At 35.9% G+C, this 23746-nt stretch overlaps 1 protein-coding gene across 7 annotated transcripts in view; it reads right to left on the reverse strand.

The window, feature by feature from the left end:
• Window positions 1-23746, reverse strand: part of LOC145268614 (protein phosphatase 3 catalytic subunit alpha-like) — a 435971-nt gene that overhangs the window by 265037 nt on the left and 147188 nt on the right. The gene's annotated exons all lie outside the window — the stretch shown is intronic.

The raw sequence follows: 23746 nt of genomic DNA on the forward strand, positions 1-23746 counted from the left end.
GTTAAGCTTAAACATGGAAAAGTAAAGGACTAGTTGTTAAAACTGGAAAAGAAAAAAAAGATATTCTAGTAATTTTTTTTTAAAATTCAATTTATAACATAATCAATTCTTAATGCTGCAATATTTTAAGTTATGAATTTATATTTTTTAATGGAATATCTTGTCCTTTACTTTTCCATGTTTAAGCTTAACCATATTTTCATGATCGCATTTTTCTATTGTAATATATATATATATATATATATATATATATATACACACACACACACACACACACACACACTCCTATAAATTTTTTATTTTTTTTGTGTGTGTGTGTGTGTGTGTATTAATATTCATATGAAAGCCCACATTTTTTTTTATTGACTTGAAACTAGCAGGACCGGTTAACCGGCATTACCCAGTATTAGTATGGTCCTCCCACACCCTGTGCAAAAATTAAAGTACTTCTGTTGTTGTTGTAGCCCAACCAGCAACCTTCTCACGTTTAGAATGGCTTTTGAAATGGACACCACTAATCTCCCTATGTTAAGAACGGCTTTTGGAACGATCGCCCCTTTGTGAGTGTTGGTCATTTTATGTATTTTTGACAAATATATTTCACAGCAAATTAACTAGGTTTGTGACATATCTGCGTTTAAACATAACTAAAAGTATCTAAATTATAATCAGGTATCCAATATGCATATATAAAAGCAAACTACAATTGTATTTTGGTTTTTGATCTACGTGGGTTTATAAATGGAAGCAAAACATTCAATATTAGTTATTAACCTTGCGAGCCGACAGGTGCAAAAAAAAAAAAAAAAGTTTAAAAATTAATCAACTCATAGGGAAAAGTGCAAATAGCATCTAGTACCGTGTCAAGCAAAAAAAAGGTTAGCGGCAGTTCCAACGCGGAATGGAATGGTAAGTCGAAAAGGAGGGAAAGAAAAAGTAAACACTTATCGAATTGGCCAAGGTAAAAGTGTCACTTTATTGGGTTTCGAATTCACCCTTACAACGCGTGAATGAATAAGTGACCCAAATAAAAGTGAAACGCAGCTGATCTCTCTCTCTCTCTGTATCTATATGTTCCTCCCTCCCATTCTCTCTCTGTCTCTATATTTCCATGTATATTTGCTTCCTTGGTATTTCGCTTACTGGTCGGTGAAACCTGCAAGGTCGTGCTAACATGCCTTGTCATTAATGCGGGAATGAAAGTGGTCTGTAAGGCAATGTGAAATATTATAATTAAGAGATAAAGGAAAAGGAAAAACAATTGTTGTGTTGTCCGTTGTAATGAAATAGATAAATACATAAATAGAAATATGTAGAAATAACGGAGACAGAAGTGAGTATAAAAAAAAGAAGCAGTTTCATGTGCTGTGTATTGTCGCTGGTGTCCGTGGATGAATATATATAAGGGTTATTCCAGCCCAATTCATCCAGCCCCGACACACCCCCTCTTGGATTTTTTTCATATTTACACCATACAAACTTTGGGTTAAAACTAAGAGAAATCTGCAATTTCAGCCCAGTTGGATTTGAGGAACATATTTTTTTTCACAGTCGGTTTCACCCTGGAAATCAAAAATTGCTATCTCATGATGTAGAATTTTCGACCCCCAGCGTTTTACAAAATTTGCATTTTTGTTGCAAAGAATAAAGCTCTGGAGCTAAATATTCACACAGGTAAGGTTTTGAGGGCAAGGAATCCAGAAATCATGGTTAGAAAGATGGCAAATGAGAGGAAGTACCTTATTTTTACCATTTTAGGTGGTACTGCAGCACTTTTTTAGAGCTTGTTTGGGGCGATATTTTGTTGAGAAAAAAACATAACTGTGGTGCTTTGCCAGACTTCTCCTTTGGATTTTTAAAGTGACTTTGGGTTGGAAATTACAAAAATCAAATAAAACCTTTCGGCATATTTGACATTTCCAGACACTAAAGCCTCAAAATTGGCATTTTTATAAAAAGTTAAGGACTTTTTGGTGAATTTGGCAACAATCTAATCTTAAGCTATGATCAATATCTAGAGCTGAAAAAGGACTTGGATCGACCCATTAGAGCCCATTTTCATGATAGAATGTCGAATTACATCATATAAAAGGATATGGACCCCTACTTCACAGTCAAAATGGACAAAAAATAGTCGAAAATAAAAGATTTTTGACACACATATGGACATATGGACAGCAATCTTAATTATGTACAAGTTTTGGACATTTGAGTTTTTCAAGAAAACAACTTTTGGCCATTATCTTTTGATTTGCAGACAGCAACAGCTTAAAATTTAGAGGAAAGATGTAAGGTAACATTCAGATATGAATGAAGTCACATTTTCATTTGAAGCATAACATTCTGCTCATTATCATGCTGACCCTCTCTTTCCTTTTCTCTTTTATGATCTAATTGAAAATGTGCAGTAGAATAGTACTGATCATGATAACAGTATTCTTTCATTTGTACGTGTGGATGAATTGTGACTAGGGGTAGTGTAGAGTCGACTCAGTTTACCAAAAGGTAAGTGGAAATAAGATATTGTGTTTTTTATTTATACCTTCAGGCACACATCATACAATCGTGCCGTGCAGTTCATAATTTTTGGACAGTTGGATCATGGTTTCTAAACCATTAAATCAGCAAATCCTTTCAATCAATGCATTTAAGCTGTTCAGAATCATGTCCACCTGAGTAATCAAGTTTGAGTGTCAGAGCAAATTCCTCTATGATATGATACCTGAATAATGTCCTATGCTTCTTTTTTCAAATGTTGATTTAAATGTTCTTTTTCTTGTTCAGTTTCACTCAAAAGACACTACATTGACTTCAGTTCTGATTGTTTCATGTTGATTCAAATCGGTATACTTTTTCTTGATCTGTTTCACTCAAAATGGCATTACTTTAGTTGTGAAATAGAGAATTCATGCTATGATTTTTTGCTGTTATGTTTTTGATTGATCAATTTTGTTCTGTTTCTGGTGATACATTTTCAACACAGTTTGTTCAGAGTTATTACCTGAGCGTGATGTTAAATACTGTCAAAGACAAACAGGGAAGTCAACATTTGTGGCTCTCAAAAACATGATATATATTTGTAAAGGGTAATCTTCAGCATAAAAACACTTTCACATGAAACCCTTTTTGATAAATGGGTGTGTCTCTTTAGCTAGTTATGATAGTCTCATAGTTATATTTCATCGCTGCTATGATTAATTTTCTTCTCTTTCAGGCTATTTACTTGTTGCATTGATCTAATAATGCATTCTTTGGTGTGAACTTCTAAGTTTGTCAATAATCCAAGTTTATTCTTTCCTGTCACTTTTTTATGGTTTCTTACTAAATTATTACCTCAAGGCATAATAATGGTTAAAATAGAATTTCTTATACCCCAGAATTGCAGTTCTGTAGCACCTTGAAATACATACAGTTGAATTTCACACTTTAGAAATTCTTTTTTCATTATCAAATTTGAATGGTCAGAAACTAAGAAGATAAATATTACTTTTTGCAAATTTCATTTCTTTGATTACAGTGCCTTTGTTTCTGATCAAGAATGTGCTACTGTTACATCATTTGTGTATTATACTGTCTGTAAATCTCTTAATGTTGCAGTTGAGTATTGCATATTCTGCTCATTGTGAATTATTATAATTTTTATTATCAGATTGTAATAATTATTCCAGAGCAATAAATTAAGAATGTCTTCTGAATCAAGGAAACGAGAGGGAGGATATACATCATCCATGACAAGTGCTCCTCAATGTTCGTTTGGATTACTAATGAAGAGTGCATGTCACCACAATCTGAAGCCATTTTCAACACCAATAACTGCATTAGAGCATGATGTAGGAACTGTGCTCAAATTAAGAGCTGGTGTCACACTCACTGATGAAACTGTTGCTAACATTTGCAGGTATCACGAACCTCATTTGGGGCATTACTTTGAGAAAAAATATACAAAGTGCTGCAACATCTTTTTGAAGCACAAAAAGAAGATAGAGGGTGATCGTGCTATCAAGTTAGACATGGCTGAGATGCTAAAGCAGAAGGGCTACCATGTTGTTCCTGGCTGGAAGCTTTGCCGTCACTGTGAAGCAGCTGCCAAGAAGTTAGAAGATCCAAGTGAAACAGAAGAAAGTGACAATCAAGACCTTGAAAATGAGTCACAAATTGAGCAAAAGAGAGAGAAACTGAATGACAGTCTAATGATGTTTGATATATCCCCTATAAAAACCGGTAGAATGCAGAAGCACACAAAAATCAATATTGTCAGAGAAATTAGAAAGAAGCTATGAAATGCAAGTAGAGGCAGCTGCCAAAGTCCTTAACATCTCTAGCCCTGAATTAGGAAGCCCTATTAGCAGCCAAACGAGTCAAATAGATTTAGTGGCAAAGGCAAAGGATGATGATCGTTGGATGCAATGAAGGCCAAACTTGAGAATAAAGAAATGAAAACCAGTGAGAGGATCCAGTTGATGACTTTAGCTCCGGAAAGTTGGTCTCGAAAAAAGGTGTCTGAATATTTCAATGTCTCTGAATATATAGTACGTGAAGCACGGCAACTGAAAAAGGATCGAGGTATTCTTTCATTGCCACAGAAGAAGGGGAGAGGTCTCTCAAAAGAGGTTATCAATTCTGTCTTGGCTTTCTATGAGGACGATGAATTTTCATGGTTAATGCCTCGAGGGAAAGATTTTGTGAGCATCGGTAACAAAGTTCATGTCCAGAAACAGCTCCTATTATGCAATCTTAAAGAGCTTTATGTAGTTTACAAAGAAAGCTATCCTGAACACAAAATAGGTCTTTCAAAGTTCTGTGAGCTCCGTCTAAAATGGTGTGTCACCATCTTGACATCAGGTTCTCATTCAGTTTGTGTTTGCACCCACCATCAAAACAGCAAATTGCTTGTTGACTGCTTTGTTTTAACTGTCAAGACTCTGCTCAGAAGGAAAGCTGAAGAATCCAGAGATGAGAGTGCTGCTAATGTACCAACTGAAAGTCCCAATTTTAATATCACTTACAAAGATTTGATGGCCTTGGTAGTTTGCGACACCGATAGTCTTGAATGTATGGTCCACCGTTGTCCTAAATGCCCAGGTTTCCCTGCTCTAGAGAAGTATATCAGAGATAAATTTACTGAATTGGAAATTGACAGTGAGATGTCATATAATCGGTGGGAGAGTGTGGATAGAACAATGCTATGGACACAGATGGCTGATGTAGATGACTTCATAGAGATATTGGTATACAATGTTGATAATCTAACGACCCATTCCTTCACAGCAAAACGCCAAGCTCAGTATCTAAAAAAGAGAAGAAATAACTGAGACTGAATGTATCCTTCTCCTGGACTTTGCAGAAAATTATCACTACGTGGTGCAAGATGAGATCCAGAGATATCACTAGAACAAAAACCAGTGTACCATGCATCCAGTGGTAATTTATTACTAAGATAACAATGGGAAACTTCAACAGATCTCATTATGCATCATTTCAGATGACCTTGAGCATGACACCTGTTTTGTGCATGAACTGCAAAGAATGGTGATGTTGTACATCAAAGAGAAATTTCCCTGGATCAAGAGTGTAGAGTACTTCAGCGATGGCTGCGCTGGCCAATATAAAAACTTCAAAGCATTTCTTAACCTTTGCCATCACTCATCAGATTTTGGAATTGATGCAACTTGGGCATTTTTTGCAACTAGCCATGGCAAATCACCCTGTGATGGAATTGGTGGGGCTGTCAAACGCAAAGTTCTCCGTGCCAGCTTGCAAAGGCCAATAAAAGACCAAATACTCACCTTTCATGCTGTTGCAGATTTTTGCAGATCATCGATCACTGGTATCATGTTTCTAAAGATCGGCAAAGAAGACATGGTTTCAGTTCGACAGAAACATCAAATGAGATATAAACTGGGAGATACTGTGCCTGGTACAAGGAGCTGTCACTATTTCAAACCAGCTTCTCAGTTTAATATTCAGGGCAAGCAATTGAGTGCTGACACAACGATCTTTATCGATCATTCTTTCCTGGACATGCCTGTGCCGTTAAATGAAACTCTGGAGTTGCTCAAATGCAATGACTACATTACTTGCATTTTTTATGGATATTGGTGGTTAGCATTGATTGAGAGTGTCAACAGGGAAGAGAAAGATCTTACTTGCAACTTCCTGCATCCACATGGACCATCACATCAATTCCACTGGCCAACTAATAGGGATCGAGGCTATATTCACCTGAGCAAGGTCGTTATGAGAGTGCAGACCCCAAGTATTTCAGTGAATGGTAGAACATATTTCATCACCGAGGAGGAGAAAAATAAGACTCAGGACTATTTTGACAGATTAAGTCGATAGTTGGAGTTATAACAAATGTCTGTTTTATATTCGTTTGACAGTTTTTCTTACGATAAACTAGATTATGCATCAGTCTTTTATTTTTGACTATTTTTTGTCCATATCCTTTTATATGATATAATTTGACATTCTATCATGAAAATGGGCTATAATGGGTCGATCCAAGTCTTTTTTCAGCTCTAGATATTGATCATAACTTAAGATTAGATTGTTGCCAAATTCACCAAAAAATCCTTAACTTTTTATAAAAATGCCAATTTTGAGGCTTTAGTGTCTGGAAATGTCAAATATGCCGAAAGGTTTTATTTGATTTTTGTAATTTCCAACCCAAAGTCACTTTAAAAATCCAAAGGAGAAGTCTGGCAAAGCACCACAGTTATGTTTTTTTCTCAACAAAATATCGCCCCAAACAAGCTCTAAAAAAGTGCTGCGGTACCACCTAAAATGGTAAAAATAAGGTACTTCCTCTCATTTGCCATCTTTCTAACCATGATTTCTGGATTCCTTGCCCTCAAAACCTTACCTGTGTGAATATTTAGCTCCAGAGCTTTATTCTTTGCAACAAAAATGCAAATTTTGTAAAACGCTGGGGGTCGAAAATTCTACGTCATGAGATAGCAATTTTTGATTTCCAGGGTGAAACCGACTGTGAAAAAAAATATGTTCCTCAAATCCAACTGGGCTGAAATTGCAGATTTCTCTTAGTTTTAACCCAAAGTTTGTATGGTGTAAATATGAAAAAAATCCAAGAGGGGGTGTGTCGGGGCTGGATGAATTGGGCTGGAATAACCCATAACATTGTCAATAATTTAATTCAATATCGGAAAGTCCAGAAATGCAAAGTTAATATAGTGAATAAAAAAGAAAATGAATATGTAAAAAAAATGGCGGTGTGTTTATAAGTGTCCAACCATTGGTTTAATGGCGGAAGATACGAATATCAAAATATAAGAATGTCTACTGGCAGCCAATCAGCTGTGCCAGATTTCAGCTAGGGAGAAATTATCTATAAATAGAAATATGTCAAGATTATGGTATGTGTACGTGTCCAATAATCAGCTAAGAGCGGTTATAGCCCAGCAGAGTAGGAATATGTAGAAATGGTGCTGGTGCCTAGTGGGAGCAGACAATAGATAGAGAGAAACATAGGAACTACTTCCTCTAAAGATAGTGAGATTGTGATCATGGCACTCATCAGAACCAACATAAGATTTTATTATAAAGCCTAAATGTGTATATAATGTCGTTCTAAAGTTACGTAAGATAGAATTTGTATGCGGCATCCGTTGTTGTAGACCTACGGTATTTAGGTCCAGAGAGGAAAAACTGCAACATTTTTATTATATATATATAGGGGACAAAAATAAAACTTTGTAATATATGGGTCGTGAAATCGCATTCACTAGCAAAAGATCTAGTTAATTTGCATATATGTAAGAATGTATGTGTGAGATAGGGCACTTCTCCACCTCAAATTTTTTATCTAGATTTGAAATTTGGTGCATAGAGTAATCAGACTTCTTAATCAGGTTTTCATAAAAAAAGTTGAAGGGGGGGGGGTAAAAATTGATATGTAGAAAGAGGTTATCGGATTTTTATCTGTCAGCGGTTTCATGAAAGCGCATGTGTGAATCGTTCACATGACAGACTACTTATGTTAAGAATAAGTAGGTTTGAAAAAACCTTTTCAAGATCGTGTCAATGATTATTGTACTTGGCCCCTAAGTTTTGGTTTCGAACTCAGCTCAAGTTAAAAAAATTTTTTTTTTATAAATGAACTGTTAAGAATAAAAAACAATGCTCGCATTTCACTTTCTTTCCATTTTTTTTTTTTTTTTACTTAATTTTTAAGGAATTTAACATTACATTTAATACCTATGATATTTCTGTTATAAATAGAAATCCTGCCTTAATTATAATATTTATGTATATTTTATGTCCGGACAACCTGCTAGTGTGTGTGTGTATGTATGTATGTATGTATGTATATATATATATATATATATATATATATATATATATATTCAAATATGATTGGAGTTGAACAATAAAAATATTCCCCTCACCTAAAAATATGTAGAATAAAAAAAAGGCAAATAAAAACGGGTTTACAAGCCACTCCCGACCATTTCTAAAACACCGCCTACAGTTTTCCGGTTTGTTTAAAACCAATCGGACCCCCCCCCCCTCAAAAAAACAAAAATAACAAAAATAAAAAAGGAAAAACAAGCAGGTCAATTTAGATAGGAGTGAGATTGAAAGGAAATGAAATAGGGATGGAGTTTGGGTGTTGTCCTCTCAAAATAAATTTTTCAAAATGTATCTGTTTATTTCCAAAAAGATTTAAAATACAAAAAATTAGTCTGAAGACCGGACAACTTTCAGGAAATATATATATATATATATATATATATAATATAAATCTCACCTGTCTGTTTAAATGTATGTATGTATGTTTGTATGTCTGCCAAAAACTTTTGACAGAATGACGGATTTTCATGAGATCGGTATCGTTTTCAGGCGCGACCCTTCAGACAATAAATATCGAAAAAATTGGCCGAAAACAATCCCTTCACCCTCAACAGGGCACTTTTCTACAGGGAGGGGTTGCTTTTTTCGCCGATATTTTAAAAAGTCATCCCTCCGTTCGATTGTCTAACCTTAATTTAAACCTATGTCACTTCCGGTTCGGCAATGGACGCAACAGCAAAGATGTCAGGTTTTTTTTTTTTTTTTTGGCACGTTCTTTTCCTTCTTCGCGGTACGGGTTCGAGCTTGCCTACTACAATTTTTTTTTTTTTCTCTCTCAACACACATCTCCAAACATCCGCACAACGCCGGGCACTCAGGCTAATATATTAAAAGGCAGATTCATCATACAATTACAAAGCAGGAATGAAGGTCGATTTTAAAAGCTTTCCATTTGGTATGGAAATTTTTCAGTCACTTTTTCTTTAAAAGAAAAAGAAAAAAAAAAAAAAAACTAAAGACGCGGCAGATTTTGTCTCATTTTGATAAATCAGATCTTAATTTAAGACAGAAGTGATTCCAACGAACATAAAAAATCAACTTCCTTTCTTGAGAGTCGCTATCTTCATTTTCTAAAGTTTTCATAGGAAGGTGTTAACTTTTAAGTATTTTTAACCAATGAAAAATGTTTTAAGCCCCAAAACGTAACGTCTATGTGAAAGTAGTATCATTTTATTTTTTTATACTAAAATCAGGCCGTCATAGTCTTGGGCATGTTATTGCCGGCGTGCTCTAGTTTTCCATCCGTGTTAGATATGGCCCTGCGTAGTCCTAGTAGTAGATTTTCTTGATTTTTTTAAACGATATTAAGGTTAGCGTCTCCACCTTGGAGATCGAGTGTTTTTTTTTTTTTTTTTGTTTTTTTTTTTTTTTTTTTAGAAAGTCGCCCATTTTTTTATTCGGACGTAAACAAATAATATTTTATTATTTTTTAAAAACAGTAATCTATGGACATGTATGCTTCGGTGCCCTACCCCTCTTCAGCATAGCTTGACTGTTATTAGGAATCAAACCCCGGACCTTATGTATTTCAGTCCAGCGTCTTAATCTATTACGCTATGATGCCAAAGACAATTTACTGTTTAGTTTTTAGCGTTTATATATTTACGTAGATTTTGTTGATTTTTTTAAACGACATTAAGGTTAGCGTCTCCACCTTGAGGATTGGGTGTTTTTGTTTTTTTTGGGACGTAAACAAATAATTTTATTATTTATTATAAACAGTACTGTTTAATAATATATATATATATATATATATATATATATAATTTTAGTCATTCAATGAATTTAAAAATTTATGACGTGAAATATTTTAATTTCAAATCAAAAGATTTTTATTATTCTATGTAAGACAAAGAATACATTCGAAATATAATTCCTTATCCTATAGGATTTCGATGTCTACCATCTCTTCAGAGGAGAAAATATTAGCAAATAGTTATAATGGTTTACACCTTATTTGCTAGTCAGTGAGACATGGAAAATCATAATTAAAAATTGTTTAAGTATTTAAATGCCATGGAGTAAGAGAAGTTAATGAAAAGGATATAAAAATTCACATCCAAATTGCATGGGAAAATCCGAAGTGAATGTCTTTGATAGCAGTGCTGTAAAATGATCCAGACTGTATTTTGAGTAATTTTATCCTGAAGTATATACAAAGGTTAGCAGTGATTTTTAAATCCCCGAAACAGCTACATGGTAAGCAGCTGAGGATCCCCATTTTTCTATTTCTTTAAGGTTTTCTCTTTTCATCCTTTATGCATATTCACTTGTAAAATTTAACACCTTTGCGAAATCGGCTTATGCAAGTGCTAAGTCTACTTCTATTTAACAATTTTAGTTAATGCCTTTTTTTTGTTTCTTCTCTCCTTATATAAATGAATTCTCTTTTGTAATTATAAACTTTTTAGAAGTCGGATTATGTAGGTGCTAAGTCTGCGATAGGTTAAAGTTAGTTGCTTTTTTTTTCCGGGAAATTAAACTACATTCTTTATTTTTATTTTTACATCTTTTTTTTATATTGAAAGCTTCTTAAGACATTATTTATATATATATATATATATATATATATATATATATATATATATAGATAAGTTATAAAATGTATATGGCGATTAAGCTACACTGAATATTCCGCAGCTTAATCGCCATATACATTTTATAACTTACTAACTAGCTCTACCTACGTATTGAGCACTTTTGAAGTAAATACTTAAAGTTCACGCATAAATCTATACTTTCGTATATTAATTTTATGTGAGTAAATCCAGTAGTTTATAAATATATATATATATATATATATATATATTTATATATATATTTATATTTATTATATATATATATATATATATATATATATATATAAAATTTAGTTTATAATCAAATTTTCGGGACAGAGTTAGACACCAGGGTCGTTTTTTAACGTAGAGAAAAGGTACAAAAATAAAAAAAATTGTCTCAGTCGTGAAGGACTGATCCTCCACCGAAAGAGAACAAGAAACGGAAGTGCAGCATCTGAAGAACAGATACTACACTTTGATCTTGGCTACTTTAGGAGTAGAATAAGGTATTTTTTTTCTTCATCCTTTTTTTTTTTTTGCTGCATATTATCGCCATAAAAGTAAAATCCAATTCTACACGAAAGGTGTTATATCATTGAAAATTTGATTATAAACTAATGTTTATTAAAAACATCCTGCGTTGCACTGGCTTTCTAAAATTACAGATTTTTATTCAAATTTTAAACAACGCTTAAATAAAGGAAAAAATCTTATATATGTCATAATAAAAAGGTGATTTCTCTCCCGATTTTCGGATTTTTAATCATGCCCATATGCATTTATTTTCTTTGAAAATTGATAAGTGCTTTTTATTCTGAGGAGTTAAGAGCAGAAGTTATTCATTGACTGATGTAATTAAATCAATGATTTTGTGCTACGAAACAGATGCTGTCACGAATTATGCATGTTCAAACATACTTGAAGAAATAAATGGTAAGACGGTCAACATCTTAAAATTTAGAAAATAGACTTTTGCTATTAATTTGTTATTATTATGTTTTGTAATTACATCAAGCTTCATAAATTGAAGGATGGTAGAAATAAAAGGTGAAATATAATTGAAGAAACATTTCCACATATATATATATATATATATATATATTTATGGTGTGGCTCAGAGATTAAAGAATGAGGGTGGAGAGTTGTATGTTTTAGTTTTGATTCTAGCTGACGGCACCCAAGTCATAGATATATATTTTTAGTTTTGATCTCACTACTATATTAGGTTCAATATAATAATCAACAGAATTGTCTATAATAATACGTAATCTGTATGAATTAGTGTTGTGAGGATTAATCAGAATCGGAAAAATTGGATCTTTTTGGGGTATCGGAAAAATTTTAGCCTATTTTTTTCTGATGCCAAAACCGATTCTTTAAATTATCTTTTTTATTTGATTTAAGAAACATTTTCCACTTATTGTAGTAATAATAGAATAAATATTTATTTAAACTTCCAGTAAGATTAAATCTCTAGATCACCCCCCCCCCCCAAGTGTATTTTTACGTTTGAGAAAATATATTCACATTTAAGATGTGCTTTTTACAGTAATCGGGAAAAAAATAACACTTTTATAGATAAATGTTTAGAGATTTATAAAGATTCGGAATCTGTAATTATATCGGAATCAGGAATTTAGTACGGAATCTGGAAAAATATTGGCATCGTTCCATCACTAGTATGAATTAAAATATATTGCTTGGAGATTATATATATATATATATATATATATATATATATATATATATATACACACACACATTTTTTGCAGTCTGTCCCTTATCTTTTCTAATGTAAATATATACATATATAATATATATATATATATATATATATATATATATATATTTTGCAGTCTGTCTCTTATCTTTTCTTTTTTGTTCATCAGTACATAAGTGGGCATACTGTATTTTTGGCCACAAATGGTTGACAAACTTTAAAACAAATTTTCTAATGCAACTCAATAAGGATTATCCACCTTACTACAAAAATGCTAGTTTTATTTTAGTGTCTTTAACTCCTTACTCCCCCCCCTTAGTGCTGATGAGGAGACTATATTCAAAAACACAATCTTTGTCAATTTTAATAAAATGAACATCGTGTACACTCAATTTGATTTTATTTGTTCATCCTTTTGAAACCGATTCATAATTCACAATTATTAATCTTCATCCTCAATATTAATATGGCTCTAGAATAAAAATATACCTATTGAGCTTATTATATATCTACAGTACGATGAGCAATGTTCCTTTAAAATATCAATACATTAAAATAAACTTTGCTCTTTAGACTCCAGATCTAATTCCCAGTATAATATATATATATATATATATATATATATATATATCACAGTAGTGCGTAACATATTTGAGGACATGTATTCACAAAAATTACTCAACAAGAAACAACGCACTTTTAGTGAAAAACGTTTTTTGAGGAGAAATAGATATCTTTAATATCATTTACAAGTTTCTTCCAGTTTTGATGGAAGGTACGAATCACGTCAAAGTTAGAATCAGGTTGTCTGCTGATATTTATACCTGATTCCAAAGTTAAAGATTTTCAATGATTATTTCTTGCTATGAGGATGCTCAGCATCCTTTTCCCTAACATAGTAGCCAAAACTATTGCGATCTTACAACTTAGGAGACTAAATGTTAGGGATCATGTGATCAGTTAAAACTGGAGGGGGGAGGGGGCTTGCATAACTTTGATTAAACAATGTTCCCTTACCATATAGAAATATCTATTATAGGTGAGTGGTACCAAAAAGGGAGATCACTCATCTATTTCCGGTTACTTGACCTTTTCTTAGCATCACGTTTACTGGAATGATCTCCAAATTAAAACTTCCACTTCAAAGTTTGTTTACGTTGAATTATTTGGAAAGTAAGGTCACACATGATACAAGTTACACATGATACAAGTTACACATGATACAAGCTACTCTCTTTCTCTATTCGTTTGAAGTGCTATTATTTAACCAACCTAAACTGAAAGAGGCTCTTTTATAAATATAATGCATAATCCCAAGGCTATATCATTAGTTTTCCAAACACCCTATGAATATTAATGTATTATATAACGTTATGAAAATGTATGGTACTTAAACTACATAGAATCTTTCTGGTTTCATTCCTGTAAGGAATCGTCAGGCTAAAATGCATAGAAATATGAAATCCTAAACTTTAAGAACCCCCAAAACCTATTAAGCTGCAGAAATGAAATAGCAAACAACTGCATACAAAGAATAAACTTAACTTTATGACAACAATACATAAGAAAAATAAAACCAAATTTTTAAAGTAACCCCAAAAAACATGCGTTTAGTTAAGCTCAACTATTAATTCAACACATTCACAGAAAAAGGTGTGTCACCCTATACAAAATAGAATAGCATAGTAAGTAGATATCAGTCAAACTGTTGTCTTAGTGAAGCCCGCCAATTGGTTAATGAAAACAACTTGCGGAAAGGAATAAAAATGAATCAGATTGGTTAGCTAGGGAAACACCACATGGACACATAAAAAACACCAGGTAACAGGAATTCTGTGCATTTCAGCCTGACGATTCTTTATAGGGATGAAATGTGGATGACTGCATAACTTGATTACCATAGATATTTTCATAAATTACTACCTAGCCCTACTCCAGTATTGAGCACTGTTAAAGTAAATACTGAAAATGGATACATAAAATATATATCTTATCACATTTTATGTGAACACATGAAATAATTATATTACTAGCGGGATCTGTGGAAATTCCACAGCGGACTCTTTCATATGCAATATATTGATATTGCCATTCTGTGGATATTCAGCATACATGGGGATGACCTGATATTATTGTAGCTCTTTTGTTAAAACTGCAAAAGCATTAAAGCTAGCAGGGACACCTGGCATAGCACGGTTGTAAAATACGCTTAAATATATTTTAATTCATGCAGATTTCGTATATTATTATCATGGAGTAAATTTTCTATAGATTGTTATCTACAATTATATAAATGCAACTTTGTGTGTGTGTGTTTGTGTTAGTTCCTTATAGACACCGAAACAGCTGAACAGATTTTCTTGAAAAATTTACAGAACTTTAGTGTATAAGTCTGGCAGTGATCTTAATTAAGTTTTGTCTCAGAATATCCCCAATGATAATCGATAAACGAAACCGTTATTTTTATTTATCATCAGTAAAGCCATTTTATTTTCCATGTGTTCGTTTAGCAACAGTGATAGAACAACAGGCCGTAAAAATTCTACTGTGGGTAAGTTGACAGCGTTTTTTTTTTTTTTTTTTCATGACATTGTCTCAAATCTTGCACATAAGTTTCATGTTTTTTATTTTGTTAACTGGAAAAAAGTTTATATAAAATTTTATAAAGGAAACAGTAGGTTCTCTAGAGTGCAATGTAGAATAACATTTTTTGGACTAAATTACTGCATGGAGGCATGTGAAGCTTCCTCCTGGGCAACTTCACAAATTTTGATGACAATATAAAAATATAGAAGTGTGAAATATCCGTTGATCATCATTCAATCCCGAGCAACGTCGGGTTTCCCTGCTAGTATATTATAAAGTTGTCATTTCAAAAATAAATATATCCATACGACTTGGGTGCATCAGCTTGAGTCGAAACTGAAACCAAAACTTATGAAGACTTCTTGGTAAAATTATTTATTACACAAAATGGAAGGTCTATGGGCTATCGAGGTTTATCAGGTTTGTGTCTAACTCTCTGACTCCATAGAAATAAATAAAAAAAACATTTTAAGGTTGAATAAAAAAAGGCAACTTCATTCATTATTTGGGAGGTATATAGAGAAGGTTCGTTTTGTGGCAGAAGAGAATATTCGTGAAATGTCTGTGAGAAAATCAGCAGAAAGAATGTTCATTGGATTATACTTATCGGTTTAGGTGGGAACAAAGTTGATTTGAATTTACTTCGGTGTCTTCTTTTTCTGGTTTTCATGAACGAAGCAGTGTTTAGTCATTCAAGGCGTTCGGGCCATAACGTGGGGCCAGTACGTCGTTTTTGACTTTCATAACCTTTTCGGGGCTCCTCCGGCCGCGTGGAAAATAAACCGTCCTTTTTTCTTTAAAACCCCAGACAAAAAACGCGCCAAAAACCAAACTTCCTTTTTCCACCGGAAGTCTCGCATCTTCCAGTCCGCAGTCAATTCTCATTAATCCCCACAGGTCATAACAATTAAACGAGTCACTCGGAATAAAAAAACTTGTAAGTGTGACACACAAAATAAGACACATGCTACCGCATTAATATATAAATAGGTGTGCGTGTATACACACACACGCGCGCGTGTATTATTTATTTTTTCACCGATGATCTGATCTATTCATTGTCTCAAAACCTAACTTTATTATTGAAATAATAAAAAACAGCTCTCCTAACGTATTGAGCACTTTTTCCTTGTCTTTTATCAAATATACCACCTTATATATATATATATATATATATATATATATATATATATATATTCCAAAGTTCATGATGTTGACCATCTTACAATTTATTCCTTTTATTCAGTTGACATTTACACACACACACACACACACGCGCGCGCGCGTGTATTTATTTTTTCACCGATGATCTGATCTATTCATAATCATTGATTCCTTTATTACATTTGATTCTGTTTAGGATCACAGGTAAAATTAATCTACACCTGGCCTTGCCACATACAGCTATGAGGCTCAGAAGAAAGATACTCCTTCAATAGTGAACACGGAGGACAGCGAATGTTAGTCTTCCTTATTTTAGGTTTGGTTTGGTTGTTTTACGGCATATCAACCCTTTTCGGCTTATTTAATGCTGAATTCAGTTATGTTCTATTAAAAAATTTTTCTTCAAAATATGTTTTTCAAGTCGGTTTCTATTTAACCCATAGTTGGGACCCTAACAGGTACTACCACTTCGGGTCAGAGTGGACTTGGGAGCAATGGCAATTAAAGGGTGGCTCCACACTCCCCAAAGCCTGCAAGCTGGGGCCTCACCATCGTATATAGTTTAAGGTCATATTCAGGACCCCTTATTTTAGGTAACAGACAAAATACAGGTCAATAAATAGGATCCACACAAACCAAACACAGATGAAATCGGCCACAAATGAAATTAGACAACTAACAACGTTCTATTAAAAAAGAAACCCACTAACACAGAAAAAAACTCATCTACACAAATACAGACGTTATGCCATCGATTTTCTAAACACCTAATATCTTCATAAAATAATATATTACATAGATATTCAGTATTTACTTCAACAAACTCAGTAAATGAGTAGACCTTCACAGTAGTATTAAGATCTTGTATATTTATGCGAGCATGTGCAGGTTTATAATATATATATATAATATATATATTATATATATATATACACACACACACAGACAGAGGGTGTCTACAAAGTCTGGGTAGATAGTTAAAAACATTTTTGGAAAAACATAATCTTATTCAATCTTAATGTTGATATGTAATATTTTCAACAATATCACAGGACTGCGTCCCAGCTGACTATAACATTATCGCTTTCAAGTTCAATGTAAACAAATTCTTGTTGAGCCATCTTAATACAAATTTTATCCCACCCCCCCCCCCTTTTTTACTTGGGAGTCACCATTTATTAAGGCCCGAAGGTCACTCGAGGATAAGGATTAATCAATCTAAGGTGATAACGTGGTAATCGTGAATGTTGCAAATTGGGTAGCATTTGATTATTTATGGGGAGAGCTCAACAAGAACTTATTTACATTGGACTTGAAGGCTAGCATGTTGTATTCAACTGGGAAGCAGGATAGCAGAACAGTGTTCCACAGGCAGGCAGTTCTGGGAAAGAAGCTTTGATCATGGAATCTTGGTTTAGATTTAGGCACAGATAGTTGTGGAAATTGTTTATAGTGGTTGTAGGTAGTCAAGTGTTTTTGTGAAAGTTTGGCAAAGGGGAATTGAAGTTCGGTTGAGCACTTGCCATGAAAATAACGATAGAGCAGAAATGTGCCTGCAACTTCTTTTCTGTGGGGAAAGAGGTTGCAGGGAAGCGAAAGACATCACCTACGAGGTTTCAAAGCCTGTTTGGAACTCTATCAAGGCAAGATAGGAGGTGCCGAGCAGATCCTGTCCAGATGTGGATTGCATCGGCAGTGAGATACCTGCTGGAGTGGTAGAGTGATCGAACCATTTTTCCAGCGATATTGGGAACAGATTTGATGTATGCATTAGCTTCTTTCTTAGAAGTGCACGCCTGTGTAACTCCCTTCCGTTTGCCTGCTTCCCACCTAACTTCAACTTGGATGTCTTCAAGTCCAACATAAACAAATTCCTGATGAACTGCCCCCATATGTAAGACACGTTATCAAATCTCAAATACTAACGATTACTACGATACTATCCCATTGATTACCGTACACACACTAACCCTTATCCCCGAGTGGCTTCCGGGCCTTGATAAGTGGTGACCACCATGTAAAAAAAAAAAAAAAAAGAAAAAAAAAAAAAAAAAAAAAAGTGTTCCAGTTCGGATCAGGAGTGATGGTCAGTCTCAGAAGCTTGTCAAGACATGGAGCCTAATTTTCATCATTACCAATAATCACGGTGTTGTTTCATTGGTCACTTGACACTCATCAACGGTGACCCCTTACCCCCTAGTAAAAAATAAATAAAAAATAAAGAGACCGATTTCCTTATGAACACAAACTTTATGAACGCACCTACACACACACATTAGTGTTAGGACGATTAATCGGAAAAATCGGAAGATTTGGGTGTATCGAAATCGGTATTTGAATCAGAAAAAATTTATGCTTATTTTCCGATGCCAAAACGATTCTTTTAATTGCCTTTTTTTTATTTTTTTTATTTGATTTTGTTTGAACTAAAATCTTCCATTGCTGGTAAATGATGATAAAATAAATATCTATTGATTTTAAAATACACGTAAAGCTAAAATCGACAGATCATCCTCCACAAGTGTATTTTGACGTTTAGGAAAATATCTACATATTTAACATGTGTTTTTATGAAAATCGTGGGAAATAAAAATCTAATTGTTAAATAGAGAGTTATAAAAAATCAGAATCGGGAATTGTATCGGAATCGGGGGGGGGAATATTGGAATCGTCCCATCACTCATATATATATATATATATAGATATATATATTATACACACACACACATTATGGACATTCCTTAAACACATGAATATACATTATATACACACACACACACACACACACACACACTTATTATTTCAATATGACCTGCAACTTTAACATTTAATTCCGTGTCGATATAAAACATTTTTGTTTTTTGTTTTTAATGTCGTTAAGGTACGTTAAAAAAAAAAAAAAATAAAAGTTAACATTCCTAGGTAAGACTGGGTGGCTTTCTAACGGGTAGAATAACACGTGCGTGTGGCTATGAATAAAAGAAAAAGATCAAAGTGACTTTTTCTAAGAGATAACAGTTGTTTAGGTGAGAAAGCAATCCGAAAAGCTCTCTCGGTTTCTGCTGTAAAATGAACCAGCCTTTCGCGTAGAAAGCGGTTGCCATGCCGCAAAAGTGTTCGGTTGAAATGATAGGCAAGGTAGCTATGAATCGCAGCCGAGATCAGGTGACAAATTCCGATGGTTTGCTGACCATTGAGCAACCCTCTCCCCCCTCCCTGCCTCCAAGAGTGAGGGGGGGGGGAGCAATAAAAACAAAAATGGCAAAAGCGAGGCACCAAAATTATACTAACATTGTCTCAAAACCTAACTTTATTGAAACTCATTTAAGCAATTAACATTTTCGTTGTTTAAAGTTTCAGAATTCAAAATTGTAAACGATGTGTTAAAAAAAAAAAACGTAGATTTTTTTTTTTTTTTTTTTTGATTCAATGAAATTGATTTGAAAATGTCAAAAGGATTCTACAAATTCAAATAAAACTTAATTATTGAAATAGAATTTTAGCGATATTAGAAGAGAGCAGGGGAGGGGGAAAGAGCGACCGAGACAAAGAGGGGCGTGGAAGGGGGAGAGAAAGAATGACAGGCATGGGGTGAATAGAGAGACGTGGAAAGAGACAGAGACGGCTGCGAGTAAAGACAGAGAGAGGACAGAGAGACAGACAGCTGTGGGTGGAGAGAGAGAGAGAGAGAGAGAGAGGAGAGAGAGACAGCTGCTGAGCTGCGCGCTTCTGATACACCTACAGCTGCGGGTGGAGAGAGAGAGAGAGGAGAGAGAGACAGCTGCGGGTGGAGAGAGAGAGGAGAGAGAGACAGCTGCGGGTAGAGAGAGAGAGAGAGAGAAGAGAGAGAGAAGAGAGAGAGAGAGAAGAGAGAGAGACAGCTGCGGGTAGAGAGAGAGGAGAGAGAGACAGCTGCGGGTGGAGAGAGAGAGAGGAGAGAGAGAGCTGCGGGTAGAGAGAGAGAGGAGAGAGAGACAGCTGCGGGTAGAGAGAGAGAGAGAGAGAGGAGAGAGAGCTGCGGGTAGAGAGAGAGAGGAGAGAGAGACAGTTGCGGGTAGAGAGAGAGAGAGAGGAGAGAGAGACAGCTGCGGGTAGAGAGAGAGAGAGAGAGGAGAGAGAGACAGCTGCGGGTAGAGAGAGAGAGAGAGCTGCGGGTAGTAAGAGAGAGGAGAGAGAGACAGCTGCGGGTAGAGAGAGAGAGAGAGCTGCGGGTAGTAAGAGAGAGGAGAGAGAGAGCTGCGGGTAGAGAGAGAGAGGAGAGAGAGAGCTGCGGGTAGAGAGAGAGAGGAGAGAGAGACAGCTGCGGGTGGAGAGAGAGAGACAGCTGCGGGTGGAGAGAGAGAGACAGCTGCGGGTGGAGAGAGAGAGACAGCTGCGGGTGGAGAGAGAGAGACAGCTGCGGGTGGAGAGAGAGAGACAGCTGCGGGTGGAGAGAGAGAGACAGCTGCGGGTGGAGAGAGAGAGACAGCTGCGGGTGGAGAGAGACAGCTGCGGGTGGAGAGAGACAGCTGCGGGTGGAGAGAGACAGCTGCGGGTGGAGAGAGACAGCTGCGGGTGGAGAGAGACAGCTGCGGGTGGAGAGAGAGATAGCTGCGGGTGGAGAGAGAGATAGCTGCGGGTGGAGAGAGAGATAGCTGCGGGTGGAGAGAGAGATAGCTGCGGGTGGAGAGAGAGATAGCTGCGGGTGGAGAAAGAGATAGCTGCGGGTGGAGAAAGAGATAGCTGCGGGTGGAGAAAGAGATAGCTGCGGGTGTAGAGAGAGAGGAGATAGATAGCTGCGGGTGGAGAGAGACAGCTGCGGGTGAAGAGAGACAGCTGCGGGTGGAGAGAGAGATAGCTGCGGGTGGAGAGAGAGATAGCTGCGGGTGGAGAGAGAGATAGCTGCGGGTGGAGAGAGAGATAGCTGCGGGTGGAGAGAGAGATAGCTGCGGGTAGAGAGAGAGATAGCTGCGGGTAGAGAGAGGAGAGAGAGATAGCTGCGGGTAGAGAGAGGAGAGAGAGATAGCTGCGGGTAGAGAGAGGAGAGAGAGATAGCTGCGGGTAGAGAGAGGAGAGAGAGATAGCTGCGGGTAGAGAGAGGAGAGAGAGATAGCTGCGGGTAGAGAGAGGAGAGAGAGATAGCTGCGGGTAGAGAGAGGAGAGAGAGATAGCTGCGGGTAGAGAGAGGAGAGAGAGATAGCTGCGGGTAGAGAGAGAGGAGAGAGAGATAGCTGCGGGTAGAGAGAGGAGAGAGAGATAGCTGCGGGTAGAGAGAGGAGAGAGAGATAGCTGCGGGTAGAGAGAGGAGAGAGAGATAGCTGCGGGTAGAGAGAGGAGAGAGAGATAGCTGCGGGTAGAGAGAGGAGAGAGAGATAGCTGCGGGTAGAGAGAGGAGAGAGAGATAGCTGCGGGTAGAGAGAGGAGAGAGAGATAGCTGCGGGTAGAGAGAGGAGAGAGAGATAGCTGCGGGTAGAGAGAGGAGAGAGAGATAGCTGCGGGTAGAGAGAGGAGAGAGAGATAGCTTCGGGTAGAGAGAGGAGAGGGAGATAGCTTCGGGTAGAGAGAGGAGAGAGAGATAGCTTCGGGTAGAGAGAGGCCGTGGGTAAAGTGAGAGTCAGCGGTTACAAAGGAAGAGCAAGTTGGATAGGTGGCAAAGTGGATAGTAAAAAAGATGACCCAGAAAGGCAAAAGCAACTTATGATGAACCTCGTACACAAAACAGCATAGAAACAACCTCAAATCGCACACACGAGTCATAGTCGTCGTCGTCGTCGTCGATTCCGACTCTATCGCCAGTGTCGTAATGGGAGTTAAAAGGATCAATAAGCTTTTTGCAAGCTGAAATCTTCCACAGTCGCAGCAGCAGCAATAACAATGGCAGCATCAACAGCATCCGTAGTTGAATATCGACGTGCGAGATGCTACTACTCGCATGCCGCTCTCCTTGGGAAGAGCAACAACAACGACGATAGCAGCAATCGTAGCGCCATTAACCTTCAATGACAAGGCAACAAGAGTATCAGCAGCCTCGTTAAGTTGCCACCAACGATTTCAATTTTATTTTTTAAGATTTTACGCTGAGACAAGTGTGCGAACGTAATAAGTTGGAGGAGGGACGTATATTGAAGCAGTTAACTTCCACAATGGCTGCCAAATTTTATCGGCTAGTTCTGTCAGTTTTCTGCAGCAGTATGAGAGCAAATTAAGTCACCTACTTGTTTTGCGAATTTCTTTTGTATTTATTTTATTTGTCTTTTTGTTTTTTCAAACAGTCTCCATGAATTTCTTCTGCGCCATGGGATATAAAAAAAAAATTCTTCAACAATACGCCGTTATCAATTTGTAATAAATTTGATTTTTATTGAACATTGATTTTATGTTTTACAAAACAAAAACATACCCCCCCCAACGCTACCACTAACCCTAAAAGTGCAGTTAAAAACAAACTTAAAAACAATAAAAATCATTAAATATATAACAAATTACTTATCAAACGAATTAATTTTATTTTCTACCAAACTGTACACTATTAACGCTCTGAAACTTTATTTTGCATTTTTCAAAACTAAATTTCGTTCAAATCTAACGAAGTAAGAAAAATGGTAGCTTCATTCCGGAAAAATAATCATTTATCCTACCATTAACACTCTTCGGGACAAGATCAAAGTGTAGTATCTGTTCTTCAGATGCTGCACTTCAATTTCTTGTTCTCTTTCGGTGGAGGAGAAATCCTTCATGACTGAGACAATTTTTATTTTTGTTCCTGATCTCCACGTTAAAAAAACGACCCTGGTGTCTTACTCTGTCCCGTGGGGAGGCATTGTAAATAGGAACACTAAGTCTGAGGGAGAGGGAGGGTCAGGGTCACTCGGACAAGCGGTTGGGAAAGTCATTTTTGTCTTTACTTTATTTTTTTTCTTTTCGGGAATATAGCCCAACCCAACACTTATATGACAAGCCACCACTGGCGGAGGGGGGGGGGGATACATTTGAACAAAATGAAACTAAAAATTAAATTAAAAACCTTATACAATTTCAGTTTGTTAAAAAATATACAGGTCGGTAGAAAATTTAAACGTGCTTGGAAAAAGTTATTTGTGTGTATACAAGTGTGTGTGTTATCCGCAAATGGACTATTTCACTGTATTACAGCTCTTCAGTGCGGCTAGACTAGCACCCATACCGAACCAAAGATCGAACCTACAACCATCTATTTGATAGTCGGTAGTTATACTCCCTGACCCATGATATCTTCGAATGTCTATTTATAGAAACATTTGACTGCAGCTTTAACAGTGCTCTATTTGTTCATTTACAAATGAAGAACATCGCGTTACACAACACAAACCGAGTAAGGGGGGAA

The sequence above is a fragment of the Euprymna scolopes genome, chromosome 44, assembly GCF_053919585.1.
Source record: "Euprymna scolopes isolate OS-2025 chromosome 44, ASM5391958v1, whole genome shotgun sequence".
In the NCBI taxonomy this organism is placed as follows: domain Eukaryota; kingdom Metazoa; phylum Mollusca; class Cephalopoda; order Sepiida; family Sepiolidae; genus Euprymna; species Euprymna scolopes.